The sequence below is a fragment of the Vicugna pacos genome, chromosome 12 (genome assembly GCF_048564905.1).
Source record: "Vicugna pacos chromosome 12, VicPac4, whole genome shotgun sequence".
NCBI lineage: Eukaryota > Metazoa > Chordata > Mammalia > Artiodactyla > Camelidae > Vicugna > Vicugna pacos.
In genome coordinates, this window is record NC_132998.1 from 21089961 (window position 1) to 21106662 (window position 16702).

At 38.3% G+C, this 16702-nt stretch overlaps 1 protein-coding gene across 1 annotated transcript in view; it reads left to right on the forward strand.

Annotated features, from left to right (window-relative positions):
• Positions 1 to 16702, forward strand: part of RXYLT1 (ribitol xylosyltransferase 1) — a 103809-nt gene that overhangs the window by 35655 nt on the left and 51452 nt on the right. Inside the window, exon 2 of the mRNA XM_072973003.1 lies at positions 1782 to 1914. The gene's annotated coding sequence lies outside the window, so the exon portion shown is untranslated. The remainder of the gene's footprint in view (positions 1 to 1781; positions 1915 to 16702) is intronic.

Sequence of the window (16702 nt, forward strand, 5' to 3'; positions counted from 1 at the left end):
CTAGATCATACAGCCATGCATTCCTAAGTTATGCTTTTGAAAAGAATATTTTCCCCCTGAATCTCCCATCTGAACTCTCTCATTTAATATCTTGAGGTTTTGGCTCTGCTTTTCTAAAATATCATCAATTATTTTTTAATTTATTAACTCTAGATAACATGTACCAAACATGGGAACATAGGATTTAATTCATTCTTGGCCATCAGCTAGCTGGGTGGCCTCAGACCCCAGTCTCCTTATCTGCCAAGTATAAACATTAATACTTTATCTTCATAAAGCCAGGCAGCTGTACTAAATCACCTCCCAAGTTCTTTCTGATTTTCTAACTCTTATTTTTCTCTCTAGTTTCTAGATTCTCTATGATACTAAGTCTACGATCCTTCCTGATCTCATTAAATTAGTTATGCCAACTTTTGATGGGCACATTTACCATGTTTTTTTTGTGGGGTGGGGTTGAGGGTTAATCCTTTTCTAATGTAAACCCTTCTAGAGTCTCCTTTTGGTTAGATCTTTGCATACATGTTTAATCCCACTAATTCAGTGCTTTGGCTCTCTAAGGCTTGAGCTTTCCCTGAAGGAATTTCTATAAAAAGTAATTATTTGCATCATGAAGTATGAGGATAAGATACATGCAATGTAATAGCTGTAATTAGTGTTCACAGCTCCAAATTAGGACTAGAATACCTTCCTGAACTATTCTGAAATTTTTATTAGTGCTGGCATGGACAGGGGCAGGGTACAGAAGCCAAAAAAATACGTGCACTAAGTAAGACGTGGTTGAATCACCATTAAATGCAACAGACCAGAGTAGCCTTCTCCCATACCTCTTATTCTTTATGTGTATAGATTGGGGAAATTCACTACGAAATTAAGAAAATGTTTCTGAGATGCACTCTCAGCCACAGTATGTTTTCCATGAACAGGTCTCTTATCACAGAACTAGATGAGTCAGAAAAGGAGAACAGCAAATAGACCACTGTTTGTTTTTTTGCTGGGCTGACTCGCCACACAACACCCTGCAGTGTTTTCATCCAGTCAGATGACCACCGTGTCAACTCTGGTCTTCCTTTCAGACAAATGGATTGTTTCTAAGACTTTTATCTTGTGTGCATACCTGAGAAGTGTCTGGGCTGCTGGGGTTTTATCTGGGCTCTTTAGGCCTGTGGTGATGAACCCCTCCCCCACTCTGCCATTCAGAATACCCCTAGCCATTAGTATTATTGTCTGTCTTCTTCCTTTCTATTTTATTTTTGTTTCTCAGTGTCTATGCTACTGTCTCAGAAACCTCCAACTCAAACCTTTAAAAAGAGTGCATGTTTTCCGTCTTCACTCGCAGTGCCTGGGTTGGCTTTCTTCCTGTCCCAGTCCCTCCCCTACACACAGCAAAACTTCATTTAAGTTCATGAAGTTTCTGGTTCCAGGCAGAACAGGGGTGAAGATCACTCTCATTTATCCCAGCTCAAGGTCCAGCTCCATCTCTTCCAGCGCACTTGACACCCTTGCCAAGCAGAGAGCCCACTTTAGGTGCAGTGCTCACGTAGCTCTGGCTCCAGAGAGCCCTTCCGGTGGGCATCACCACATCTGTCCCCCAGAAGAACGCCAGGCATGAAGTCTTTCCGCTCTCCTTTTATTCTCTTCCCCAGCAGAGTGTACTCAACCTGCTTGGATCCCAGTCCCCTGAGACTCCTGTTAGTTTACCAGTCAAATTTGAGAAACCTAACAGCTTCGAAGGTTTCAGTGATTGATAATGACTTGGTGATTCATCTTTTGCATTTTAATAGTAACCTACACTTCTTGACCCTGAAGATGATGGTCCAGCAGCAAAGCAACAGGAAGGGCCAGAGATGATAATGATGAAGAAATGAGCAATGGCGTGTGCACAGGAGAAGGTGTTCGCATGAGGCTTCTTAAAACGTAAGTCCCATCAGGATATATTAACTGCATTATCCTTGTCTGGAGAAGGTTATATATAATATTGCTGATGGTACTGTCAGAAGTATTATTGGTAAACTGTATCATTGCACGAATGTGAATAATAGATACTTGCTAATACCAGAGACACCTAGATAAAACATCATCTTTATTACTAAGCATTTCTAAGCTTTTTAACAAAAAGAAAACAAAGAAATTGCAGCAAATAATAAATTTCTTCTTTCTCTGAATGGGCCTTAGGGGAAAATGAGATAATTAGGTGTCATCAAACAGTATCCCTGATTGACTGCTCTCCTGATATTATAGGCCTGGGGAACAGAGACCGAGAAGGAGTTTTTCTTGCTGTCACTGAAAAGTGATCACTAATGATGGAAATTTCAGGCGCTGTGATAGACTGTGTAGGAAAAACTGGGGGTTAGCAGAGTCCTTTAGCCATCCTGAAAGGCAAGCCATTTATTCACCAGTGTGGCTGCAGAAGATCATAGTGAGCCACGTTTCCCAGACAGGTGAGTTCTGATGGAAAAGGAGGTGGCAGTCGCAGTGGTGCTGCAGGCCAGCTGAGGAAAGGGACAGCTGTCACCTGTAGCAGTAGAATATGGACACCAGAAGGTGGCTTGAGGTTGGTGGCTGAGAGATTTAAGCAGGGATGCAACCACTGGCGTGCTATATTTAGGAAGCATGAAGAGCATTCTCTTGCACAATGCCACAGGGGTTAACACACTTGAACTTGTTGTTCAGAGAAGAAGGGAAGAGTCAAAGGTTTTTCAGGACCTAGCCCCTGATGCACCACAGGCCCTGTGCTGAGAGAGGGGGTCTCAGCCCCGAGGCTTTGGGAGGTGACCTGAAGAGGGAGACAGAGTTCTTTCCTGCAGCGCAGCAGGGGAGGCTGCAAACAGCATCCAGATTACACATTGTTTGGAATTTTCCCATGCTCTCCTGGGGTTTGTCATTTCTAGTGTGAAGAACAGTAATTTAGTTTAGTATCATGGGGCTTCTCATCATACAAACTTCCTAGTTCCCATGCATCGTCACTTACTCCAAAGACTTAATTGACCACCTATGGTCATCTTCCCTCTAAAATATTTGCCATGAGCCCTCTGGAACCTTCACTATTTTGTAAACAGGCTCTCCTGAATCATCAATCTCTCCAAAGATTGAGGTTCTGTGAAATCCTATACAAGAAAAATCCAAAAGATAAAAGTATGAGAGTTCTCCAGAGAAACAGAACTAATAGGATGTATATCATTAGGATATACATATATCCTATATGTATACAATAGGATGTATATATTAGAGAAAGAGATTTATTATCAGGAATTGGCTCATGCAGTTATGGAGGCTGGCAAGTCCAAAATCTGCAGCCTGGGCTGAGAGGCCGCAGATACTATACAGCTAACGGTGCAGATGGTATCCGAAGGCATCTGCTGGAGAATTCACTCTTGCTTAGAGAGGCTGGTCTTTTTGTTCTAGTCGAGCCTTTAACTGATTAGATGCTGCCCACTCACTTCGTGGAGAGCAGTTTGCTTATTCATAGCTCACCAAGTTAAATGTTTACCTTATCCAAAAACACTCTCCAAGTTGATGCACAAAATTAACCGTCACAATGAAGAAAAAATAAATAGTTGTTTTAAATTTTTTTCTCCCATTTTTTTCCCTTTCTTTCTCTCAATGGGACCTGGCTTTCCCACAATGAAAGTGCTCTCCTTATACCCTCTTATGTGGAGGCCACCCATCGTCCCACACACTATGGCCATGGGACGGAGATCAATGCTGTCATTCTCTTAGCAGCCCAGTGTCACTTCCAGACCCTTTTCTCCCTCTTTGTACAGGAAAGCCATCTTCCTTCAAGCTTGTACTTACAGATTATGATTATGATTATCTGCTGTCACTGCTGTCACGTCACTGTCAATTTTCTGCTGGTCAATCCCTTATGTTCATTGAGGGTTCTTGCACCCAACTCACAATATTTCCTCTTCAACTCAGTTCTACCACTAAGTGCCCATGTTACTGACTCATCCTTAAATAGTTTCTTTGTCACCTTGCCAACCCTAAGGATTCCACCCCTCTTCAGCAGTCCAGGCTATATCCTACTCCCAGCCTTTCCATGGAGCCCTTAAACTGAATGCATTCTCTCTTTCATCTCCATTCCCCAAATCATAGAAGCCACTTTCTATTGTCAGGTCCTAAGTGAAAGCACCCAGTGGGAAGGACATTGCTAAAGACTCTGAAGCAGGTGGGCACTAGAACAGAGCAAGAATGGAATAAGCAAGACATTTTCTACAGTTGGGACTAGAGTTACCCTCTGGCCAATCTTTTGCTCATAGTTCAATTTTCCTCACTCCCTCCAAAACACTGATCCAATGTTGTTATTTCTCTACATGAAATACCTTAGTGGTTGAGTAGGTAAGTCCTAAATCCTTACTGTGGCATGCAAGGGGCTCCATGATCAAAACTCTGTCTAATCTTCAACATTCAGCGTCTAAATACATACTCTGTTGCATATGTAGTGAAAGGCTTTCAGATCCCATTATTAAACTACACCTTCTCAGACTTCAGTCCTTTGCACACTATTCCCTGTATCTGGAAGCTCTTCCCTGTTTTTACAGTTCTATTTACCTGGCAAACTCCTCCTTGTCCTGTAAAAACTAAGGCGGTCACACCATGAATCCTCCACCACTCAAGACGTTTAAGTGGAGATGTTAAACGGGTACCTGCATGAATTGGGAGATTGGCCTGATTCTTCCTGAGGCCCATTTCACTGTCCTGGTTCTTTCTCTAAACTTTTTAGTGGAGGAGGAAACAGTGAAGCAGTGCTTTAGATAAGTGATTTGTATTTCAAAACACTCCTATCATTGTAATTTTTTGCTTTTAAATATCAGTTTTTACAGATTACTTTCAATGACTGGCTTTTTTTTTTTCTTGAAGCATCTTTCTATCAGTGTATAATATATTTGTGGGCTATGTTATGAGTTGTGTCCAAAAAAATACATCTTCTATTTGTTTATATTTTGTTGAACTATTTCAACTGAGCAAATGTTAAAACTATGTTTGATAAAAAATAACTGAAACAAAAAGAGGTAGTACAATTTATATCAAAGTATTCTTAGAGTCATATTTTGCTTAAGTACTTTGAAACTTCTAATAGCTGCCTCTAATAATATATCATTCTAAAATATCAGACTGTATTCATATTACAAACTTTATGCCGTACCTTATTTTATAGTATGCTTTTCTAATTTTTCTAATTTATAAGAAAAATATTGTTTTCAGATTATGGACAGATATTGAACTGTAAAAACCCTTCAGTTATAGTGTTTCAAAATAGAAATATTAGACATTTGTTATTTACTTCCAGAAATGTCTAAAGTCACAAGATCAGTCTTTCAAAACAAATTCCAGATAACTGAGCCTGAAAAATATGTGTTATTGCTGATATAATAAGCAATATACATTGGTTTACACAATCAGAATTTCCAGACGGTACCGGCCTTGGGTGACACTTGATCCAGTGGATAAAACCATGGCACCCAGTCCCTGATTCTTCTTTGTCTCTGTGCTCAGCTTCTCACAGTGTCCACTTCATCATCAGACTCCTCTCAGTGCTCCCTGTCTCTGTCCCCAGCCTCACCCTCCCACACCACAAATCAAGGCTGTTCCTTCTAGGAGGTAAACTGACTGACAGTTCTAAGCCTCCTGATTTCTATACTACACCATTAGAATATTGAGAGTTTCTTCTGATGTTTTATTTAAAACACAAAAAAGAAAGGAAGCTTTTTTTCATTTCTAAGAATCTCCCCCAAATACTTCCTCATGTCTCAAGGACCTTGATCAGATTACATTTCAAACCCTGAACTAAGGCCTGAGAATAGGAGTATTGATAGAAAATATTGATTTGCTTTAACTGATGAAGGTTACCCGTGAGCTAGGTGTAGAACCAGTCCCACCCAAATCATATGGGTTGAGAATGAGGTTTATAATACAGAAAAAATAATAATAATCGAGGTACACTTTAAGAAAAATAAATTTGAATTAATCGAGAATAGCACACAAACCAACAAATCCACTCTGCATATGGATCCCTGATCCCAAACGTTCCTTCCAGTTTCCCACAAAGAGCACCTTGAATATTCACCCCTCTTAACTTTAACTAATCCAGGTTTACAATTGTAAGTTCTTTCAAGTACTTTGAAAAACAAATTAGTACCATATAAAGTTAATTAAAATTGGATAATTGCAGTTTTCGTAATTATTTGTTTACTTACGGAATTAAGTTTTTCCAGTTACATAAACTATTTCTATCTTTCGTAGAATCTCAAAGATAATTTGTTCAATTTTTTTAAAAGAAGTTAAAAATACTGTAAATAAGTGAGTAATAAAAAGTGAAAGGGAGAAATTTCACATATATAACGAATATTACTACTCTTTCTCTTGGAAAAGAATTTGTAAAAACTTTACAAAATAACCACAGGAAAAAAATGTAAAAACTATAAAAATCAACAAATCTACAAAAGCTTATTCTGAAAGAAAAAAATCTTATTCTGAAGCCATAGGTAGAAATCAGATGAATGACTCCATTTTAGCATGTCCTAAATAGCACTTAGATGTCATCCTTTTTCACATATAAATTGCAAAATGCCCTGAGCAGTAGGTCTCAAAGTATGAACTACCTGCATAAGAATTATTTGGGAGACTTAATTAAAGTGAACATCCCTGGGGAGTGGGTATAACTCAGCGGTAGAGTGCGTGCTTAGCATGCACAAGGTCCTGAGTTTAATCCTAGTACCTCTATTTAAAAAAAAAAAACAATTTTTTTAATGAACATTCTTTTGTTTGAGGGTCCCCTGATCTATAAATCCTACATCATGTGTTTGAATCTTGGCGCCCCCAAATGTCGTCAGTACTACCAGACCACTATGTTAGAGTTCTTGCCATTTCTAATAATGTTTTGTTGTCTTGTGAAGATAGATATTTGTGCTGTTTAAGTAAGACAGTTCGTTACTGAGCATGTGATCAGGGGACAGAATGTAGTCAGGGGAACAAGGATAACCCAATGAGTTGAAGGCAATCTATGTCTTTAGACTGCTGGGTTTTAAATTCTGACCCCAGTGCTTCACTTCTTAACTATATGTGCTCAGAACAGTTCAGTGATCTCTCTTTGAGTCTCGGCTGACTCAGGAGTAAAATATAGAAAAAAATACTAAATTCTAGGTTTTATAAAATCCCCTTGGGGGAAAAATGCTTTTATCTCTTCCTAGAACTGTTCAAGAGAAAGTTCCATTTCATTGTAGTCACAGTAGTAGGGAAAAAATGCAATATGAGCTCTACGCTTAACAAAATTTTAAGTGCACAATACAGTATTGTTAACCATAGGCACAAGGTTGTTCGGCAGATCTCTAGAACTTTTTTATCTTGCACAACTGAAACTTTATGCCATTAAGCAGCAACTCCCCATTTCTCCCTCTCCCAGCCCCTGGCAACCACCATTCTGCTCTCTGTTTCTGTGAATTTAACCCTTTTGGATACCTCATATAAGTGGACTCATGCAGTACTTGTCCAGAAAAGCTTTTAATAATATGCCTTCTGTTGCAAAAAATCTAACCAGTGCTGGAAATTGAAGTTACTTCTCCACCATCGAACACTTTGACTCTTTAAGGGTAGTTTTATAGCCTCCATTACATGAAAGAAGGAATTACAATTTCATTCCAACAAGATTTCATGAAAAATGGTGTCATCGTATGGAGCTGCCCTTAGGCCATACCACATAGATCTCATCCCGGAAGCATGACTCTGTGTATTCCTCCAGAAGGGTTTTCTCCCCGCTCCTTTCCTAGTAATGTCTAGTGTTGGACAGTTTTCTTTGTTAGAGCTATTCTGAATATCATATGCTTCTTTTTCATTTGAATCATGCATTGTTAGGTATAATTTACATATAATAAAATCCAGTGCTCTTGACAAGTGTATGTACACTTTGGTACCCATCAGTCAGATCACTATGAAGAACATTTCCAGTGTCTGAGAAAGATCCTTTGTGCCCTTTGCTGTTAGTTAACCTGACTCTCTCTTCCCTTTCCTGGGAACCACTGTTGTGGGTGATTTTATCAGTATGGATTAGTTTGGTCTTTTCCTGAATGACATATAAATGCAATGTTACTGTATGTGCTCTTTCATGGCTGGCGTTTTTTATTTTATATGGTTTTTGAGATTCATTCATGTTGTTGTGTGAATCGATAGTTTGTTGATTATTTTTTTAATTGAAGAGTAGTAGTCCACTATATGAACCACAGGGTGTTTATCTATTCTCTTCTTAGTGAGCATTTGTGTTGTTTACAGTTTGGGCCTGTTGCGAATAAAGTTGTTATGAACATTATTGTTCAAATAAAACCAAAAAAACTAAGGCAAAGGGCTCTTTTTTGGATAAGTCTTTCCTGAACCCCACCCCCCTGAGCAGAGTCATCTCATGATTCCCTCTAGGTCTTCCCTTCCCAACGTAGTTCCTATCACCTTGTTTTGCAGTTACTTGTTTACCTATACATCAGACCTCTTTCCCATATTCTGAGTTTCCTGAGGGCAAGGTCTGTGTATTATTCAGTCCTCAACACCTCACACAGTGAATGGATATAAGTCAACGCAGAGCAAGCTGACCACCAACATGGCCAGGAGACTCAGAGCTCCCAGACCATGGACAGAGGTTGTCCTGGGACCTTTTGCCCTGTTCCTTCTTCCTCTGATCTGCTGTCTTTCCAGCTTCTAATGTCTTTGGCTCCATCTCTCATCAACCACTGTGTTCTCCCACTGGACAAGAGAACAGAACTTAGTTCCCTAAGCTGCTTACGGCAGCAATTCTAAGCCTCTTGTGTCCCAAATGTATTGAGTCATAGTGATGCAGGAAAAATGGATGTGGGGCGTGAGGAGGGCCATGTCCCAGGCTTCGGTTGAGCCCCTGGGACGTGCCCCGCCAAGTGCGGATCCTTGGCTTCGAGCAGGAAAGAATTCAAGAGCGAGCCACAGTTGAGTAAATGTAGATTTATTTAGAGAGATACATTGAAAGGCAAGAGAAAGGCCATGAAGTTTGGCGGTTGGGTGCTCAGATTAAAAGTAGATACACACTCCTTAGAGAGTGTGGGCCGTCCTAATGCAGGGGTGGGGGGGAGAGGTCATGAGGGGCAGTGTTGCCCATTTTTATGGGCTTTGGTAGCTTCATATGCAAATAAGTGGAAGGACCAGCCTAACTAGCCTGGGGAAGGGGCTGGGATTCCCAGGAAGTTGGCCATTTCCCACTCTTTGACCTTTTGTGGCTAGCCGTAGGACTGCCATGGCACCTGTAGGCATGTTATTCTCCATGTTAATATATTACAATGAGTGTATAATGAAGCTCAAAGTCTACTAGAAGTTAAATCTCCCACCATCTTGAACCTCAAGGTCTACTGGGAGTTGAATCTTTCACCATTTTGATGTTAATTGCTGTAGCATTCCTTGAATAGCTGTGCCCTGCTCCCTTCCCGTCTCAGTGGAACAAAAAGAGGATGGAGTGGAGTTACAGTGAGCTTGCTGGGAGTGCAAAATTAATACCACACACACAGTATGCAGAAATCTCAACATCATAACACTGAGGCACGCAGCCAAACACACCAGAAAATGTACATACATAAATGAATCTGCTCTGTCAGAAGTTGGGAGAGTGGCTATTTAGGAGTGAAGTGAATTGAAAGGAACATGGGGAGGAGGGTCACTGGGGTGCTTGTAATACTCTGTTTCTTAATCTGGAGGTTCATTTTGTGAAAATTTATCTGTCTGTGTGCTTATCATCTGTGAACTTTTTTTATTACACAATACACAATGTGGTATGTAACACTAAATATTGACTATCACAATAGGAAATCATTTTATACCCAGGAGAATAGGAAAAAATTTTAAGATCCAACAAAGCCAAAGCCATTTTATCAAGAATGTACAAAAATGAGCACTGGTTGTTTTTAGAAACATAAATTGGCAAAAGATCTTTGGAAAACAGTTTGGCCTTACCTTGTAAGACTGGACATGTGCATATCCTACAATGTAGTAATTCCATTCCTAAGCCAGAGAAATTCTTGCTTATCTGTGTCAGGAAGCATGTAGAAGAATGTACATAGAGACATTGTTCATGAATAAAAAATAAACAGGAAAAAAATCCCAAAAAGAAACAGTTGAAATGACCCACTCTCAGAGAAATGAATAAATAAAAAATGGCCACATTTTCACACTACACAGCAGTGAAAATAAAAGAATACAGCCACTCACATCAACAGAGATTATTTTAGAAATGAAATGGTAAATGAAAATAGTAAGCCTCAAGAGATTGTATACAAGGCAACATTTATGAGGCTTCCAAAATAGCAAAATAAAATGTGTCCAGATGTGATAAAGCCATAAAATAAAAGCGCAGTAAACACACTGTCTGGGAGAGCGGTTGCTTCTGGGATGAAGGAGGGAGAGGTAGTTGAGGAAGGGGAGTCAGGGAGCTTCGCTGGAATTGTCTGTTTGCTAACTCTTAGGTCAGGGAGTGGGTTACTATGTCCTGTGTGACTTGCGTTTGTTATCACCTGTATTTCTGTGTATGCACAGATACTAACCAGTGAGGGATTTATGTGTGAGTTCCTGTTCAGTGTGAGCAGTTGCCCTCACCTGATCTTCTTTCTAACCCTCATTAAAGGAAAAACTGGTAATATTAGTAATAACAAAGGTTATTTTTGTTGTTGTTGTTTTTAAGCACAGAGTGGGGTAAAAAAAGAGAGAGAGCTCTTAGCTAATATAAGCTAGCTACTCATTTCTGAGAGACAGAAATTGGGTGGAGGGGGTTGCTGGTAAAGCAGGGCTGAGGAATCTGTAGCCAAAATGTGTGGAGAAGCACAGGGCTGAGAGCCCCAGGAAAGGCGGGCTGTGACAGAGGCAGGAACGAGAAGTAGAGAGGAAAAGAGGGAGATTACTTGGACATCTCTATGTCAAGATCTGATCCACTCCATGCCCCTCCCCCGACCCAGGTAGAAAATTCCTGGATGGAAAAGCCACTCAATCTTGGCAAAAGCAGTTTCTGAGCTCGGAGGGGGGGGGCCTGGATTGGATTTTAGCACGTCTTTCGGGGGAGCTGAAAAATCTCTATATCTGGGGTCTTCCTAAGACTGCAGCCAGAAACCTTTAGGCTTTCTTTTCCCAGGGAAAGGCTTCAGCTAAATCTGTTATCGTTTGCCCATCTTCTGTCCAGCTTTCAGAATGTTGTTGGTATTTTCCCCTCTTAGCCCTTGTGGTTTTGCCCTTTTATTTAAATTCCTTTATCATAATGGGGTTGGGTAGAGCAAGGTTGCCAGGGAGCTTGGGCAAACTTGGAATATTCATCTCTGAATTAAGTTGAGGAGATAGAATGTATATGTGCATATTTAGAGGGCTGTTTAAAAGTGAAACAGAACTGGAAATATTAAGAGTGTATCTTATATAGCAAGAGGAAGTACTGTTTCCTAAAATGTATATTATTTAAAATATTTAAAATGTACGTGTATTATTTAAATATGGTTCTTAGTGTGGGTTGTGATTTTTTTTTTTTTAAGTTTGAAAAACCCTCGCTGAGTCATTGATTAGTTCCCAAAGGCCAAAATGGGGCTTCCAGGTGCAGAGACACTGGTAAGGTTTCCTGGATCACACAGCTGGGAAACAGCTAGTTTCGACTAGCTGGGCACACACACTAGTCCTCAATCAGCTGCTAGGTGCTGGGCTAGAAGGAGCCCTGTGGGAGGGGAACTGGGTGGTCAGGGACAAGGCTGAGGGTCACTTCTTATAGTATATCCTTTTGTAAAAATACCACTATTCAGAAATAAACACATATTTATAAAAGGGCAAACAGATTTTTTTTTAAGTTTACCAATTTCCTACAGGGTGGCAGACACTGCCTTAGGATTTTACTGAAAGAACCAACAAACTGCCCTAAGAAAGAAAATACTGCATCATTAAAAGTCTAAGGTGGTGGGATAATGAAAAAGCAGTGTTACATGGTGTTCATCGTATGTTGTAGTGATACCAAAAACCAGAGGAATGTTATGTATTTATTTATTTACTTTAGTTTGTTACTCCGTTGAGGCAGGTTCAAGTGAGAATCAAATGCGATCATTCAGGGGAAAGTACTTTGAACATGAGATAAAGCAATACACAATGTCAATGCAAGATAACTTCAGAGATCTGTGACCCTTAGGGTGTGGGGGAAATGAGGATTTTTCTGTCACAGAAAAAGAGGGGACACTTGCAAGGTTATATTTATTCTTTTGTATTTGGGGGTGGAATTCTAAACAACCTCAAAGGTTGAAATATTTTCCAAACATCAGAAACGGTAAAAGGTCAGCACAGCAAGCAACAGAGTTTATTACTAACAAAGCTGTTTATCGCATCATCTGTACAATACTAGCTTGTTCATCATCCTTCTCTCTGGGTGACCGTAGGCAAGTTATGCTTTCTTACCTCAGTTTCCTCATTTGTAATTGTAAGATATTTCATACAGAATTATAGACATTGAACCAGATGTGGGAGATTCCTTCCAGTGCTAACAGTCTGTAGAATACCCCCACCAGCCTAGGGACTTTGGCCTATTTTCCCTTGGAAACTGTTAATCAAGTCATTTCCATGAACCCATCCTCAGATCAGCTTAACCATAACAGCTGCCCTGAGACGTGATCCTTCCCACGGCTCCCAGATCAAAAGAGAACAATTTCTACTGGAAAGTATTTCTGGCCACTTCCAGAAAGCAGTCGTTGGCATGCTGTAATGCTCAAATAACGTGAGAAAAACCAATCCACATACCACTATATTTTACTTGCTGATTTTTGAAGAACTAAAATCTGTGCCTGCAGCAGAGAGGGACTCCCACAAGCACATAAATTGAGATCCTCAATTTCACCATGTACTATACTTCTGAGTGCCGAAGTGAGGAAGGGAATGCCTGCATTGGCTTCTAACAGACTATAAGGAAAGGCTACATGAGACTATTCTTGACCTCACTAAAAAAAAAGAAAGAAAAGAAAAAGAAGGAAAAAAATCTGTCTGGAAATGAGAAAAGAAACTGAATTATAAAAATATTAGAATTTCTAAAAAATAATTGGGGATAGTGAAGGTTCTTCTAAGCAACAAACAACCCTGACATTTTAAAAGAAAATATTGTCTGTTTGACCCTATAAAAACTTCTGTACCAAAAGAAGTGTGTGTTTATGTATGTACAAAAATAAAATATAATTTAAATACTTCGCAATTTTAGTTGTCATATACACCTAAATAAAGCTGAAGAAATTAAAACATCGGCAACTGATGGGGAGAAATATTGCCATTCTATTAATAAATACACATTTAATATCTAGAAAGTATAAAAAAATTCTATGAATAAGAAAGTATACAAACTGACAGAAAAATAGCCAATAGCATCTGAAAAGACATTCAGCTTGATAAAATCATGTAAAAATTATATATTATTGGTCATCAGAGAAGCAAAAGTGAAAATAGGTATCAAGTGTTAGCATATGAGGAAACAGGTGTTCAGATACAGTTGGTCCACTTTAACTTGCTACTGCCTATTTGGTGTGTAATTAGTGGTCTCAATTAAAATTTTCACTTGCATTCCTAGAACCAGTAAATCTACTTCCAAGTATCTATTCAAAAGAATAATTCATATACACACACAAAAATTGTTTTAAGTATGTTTATTTCAGCATATCCTAGAATAACAAATATATAATCTAATAATAGTATATAAGATATATGTTAAATATATATAAATTTTATATTTTATATAATATAAAGTTACATATATAATTATGTTTACCTAAATGTATATAATCCTATATAAAATTATCTTTATATATTTTGAATAAATTAGAGTATATCTATATTTGGATATGCATAGTAACTTAAAAAACAATAGAAAAGATAAGTGAAACTAAAAGCTGGTTCTTTGAAAAGATAAACAAAATTGGTAAACCTTTAACTAGACTCATCAAGCAAAAAATGGAGAAGGCCCAAATCAGTATACTCAGAAATGAAAAAGGAGAATTTACAGCTGACACCACAGAAATACTAAGGATCATAAGAGACTACTATGAGCAACTATATGCCAATAAAATGGACAACCTGGAAGAAAGGGAGAAACTCTTAGAAAGGTATAATCTCCCAAGACTGTACCAGGAAGAAGTAGAAAATATGAACAGACCAATTACCAGCACTGAAATTGAATCAGTAATTTTAAAACTCCCAACAAAAAAAAAGTCCAAGACTAGATGGCTTCAGATGTGAATTCTACCAAACATTTAAAGAAGAGTCAACACCTATCCTTCTGAAACTATTCCAAAAAATTTCAGAGGAAGGAATATTTCCAAACTAATTCTTTGAAGTCACCATCACACTGATCCCAAAACCAGACAAAGATAACACAAAAAAAGAAAACTACAGGCAAATATCCCTGATGAATACAGATGCAAAACTCCTCAACCAAGTACTAGCAAACCAAATCCAATAGTGCATTAAAAGGATCATACACCATGATCAAGAGGGATTTATCCCAGGGATGGAAGGATTATTTAATATCCACAAATCAATCAGTATAATACACCACAGAAATAAACTGAACAATAAAAACCATATGGTCATCTTGATATATGTAAAAAAAGTTTTTTTTGTAAAATTTAACATCCATTTATGATAAAAAAAAAAAAACTCTTGAGAAAGTGGGCATGGAGGGAACACAACTCAACATAATAAAGCCCATATAAAGCTACCATCATACTCAACAGTGAAAAGCTGAAAGCATTCAAGCATTCCTCTAAGATCAGGAACAAAACAAGGATACCCACTCTCACCACTTTTATTCAACATAGTTCTGGAAGTCCTAGTCACAGCGATCAGAGAAAAAAAAAAGAGAGAGAGAGATAAAAGGAATCCAGATTGGAAAGGATATAGTAAAACTGTCACTGTTTGCAGATGACATGATACTGTACTTAGAAAATCCTAAAGATGCTACCAGAAAACTACTAGAGCTCATCGAAGAAAACTACTAGAGCTCATCGATGAATTCAGTAAAGTTGTAGGATACAAAATTAACATACAGAAATCTGTCACTTTTCTATACACTAACAACAAAATATTAGAAAGAGAAATTAAGGAGACAGTCCCATTTAAAGTCACATCAAAAAGAATAAAATACCTAGGAATAAACCTACCTAAGTAGGCAAAAGGTTGATACTCCAAAAACTATAAGATACTGATAAAAAGAAATTGAAGAGGTCAAAAACAGACAGAAAGATATAGCATGTTCTTGGATTGGGAGAATCAGTATTGTTAAAATGACCATACTACTCAAGGCAATGTACGGATTCAATGCAATCCCTATCAAATTACCACTGGCATTTTTCATATAACTAAAACAAATAATTTTAAAATTTATAAAGAAACACAAAGGCACCAAACAACCACAGTAATCCTGAGGAAGAAAGGACCTGGAGGAATCATGCTCCCAGACTTCAGGCTATACTACAAAGCTACAGTAATCAAAATAGCATGGTACTGGCACAAAAACAGACACATAGATCAGTGAAACAGGAAGGAAAACCCAGAAATAAACCCACACACTCATGGTCAATTAATCTGTGACAAAGGAGGCAAGAATATACCATGGAGAAAAGACAGTCTCTTCAATAAGTGGTGCTTGGAAAACTGTACAGCTACATGTGAAAGAATGAAATTAGAACATTTCTTCACACCATACACAAAAATAAACTCAAAAAGGCTTAAAGACTTAAACATAAGACACTATAAACCTCCTGGAAGAAAACATAGGCAAAACACTCTGACATAAATTTTAGCAATGTTCTCCTAGGGCAGTCTACCGAGGCAGTAGAAATAAAGGCAAAAATAAACAAATGGGACCTAATTAAACTTAAAAGCTTTTGCACAGCAAAGGAAACCATAAGCAAAACAAAAAGGCAACCTATGGACTGAGAGAAAATATTTACAAATGATGCAACCAAAAAAGGCTTAATTTCTAAAATATACAAACAGCTCACATAGCTTAATATGAAAAAAATAACTCAATCAAAAAATGAGCAGAAGACCTAAATAGGCATTTCTCCAAAGAAGACATACAGATGGCCAACAAGCACATGAAGAGATGCTCAATATCGCTAATTATTAGAGAAATGCAAATCAAAACTACACCTCACACCAGGCAGAATGGCCATCATCAAAAACTCTACAAATAATAAATGCTGGAGAGGCTGTGGAGAGAAGGGAACCCTCCTACACTGTGGTGGGAGTGTAAATTGGTAGAGACACTATGGAAAACAGTACAAAGATCCCTTTAAAAAACTAGAGTTACTGTATGATCCAGCAATCCCACTCCTGGGCATATACACAGAATAGATGAAAACTCTAATTCAAAAAGATACATGCACCCACAGTGTTCCACTATTTACAATAGCCAAGTCATAGAAGCAGCGTAAATGTCCACTGGCAGATGACTGGATAAAGAAGATGTGGTATGTATACACAAGGGAATACTACTCAGCTGTAGAAACGAATGAAATAATGCCATTTGCAGTAACATGGATGGACCTAGAGATTATCATACTAAGTAAAGTAAGTCAGAGAAAGAGAAATCACTTATATGTGGAATCTAAAAAAAAAAAAAAAAAGAAGAAGAAGACAAATGAACTTATTTACATAATACAAATAGACTCACAGACACAGGAAACAAACTTGTTACCAACGAGAA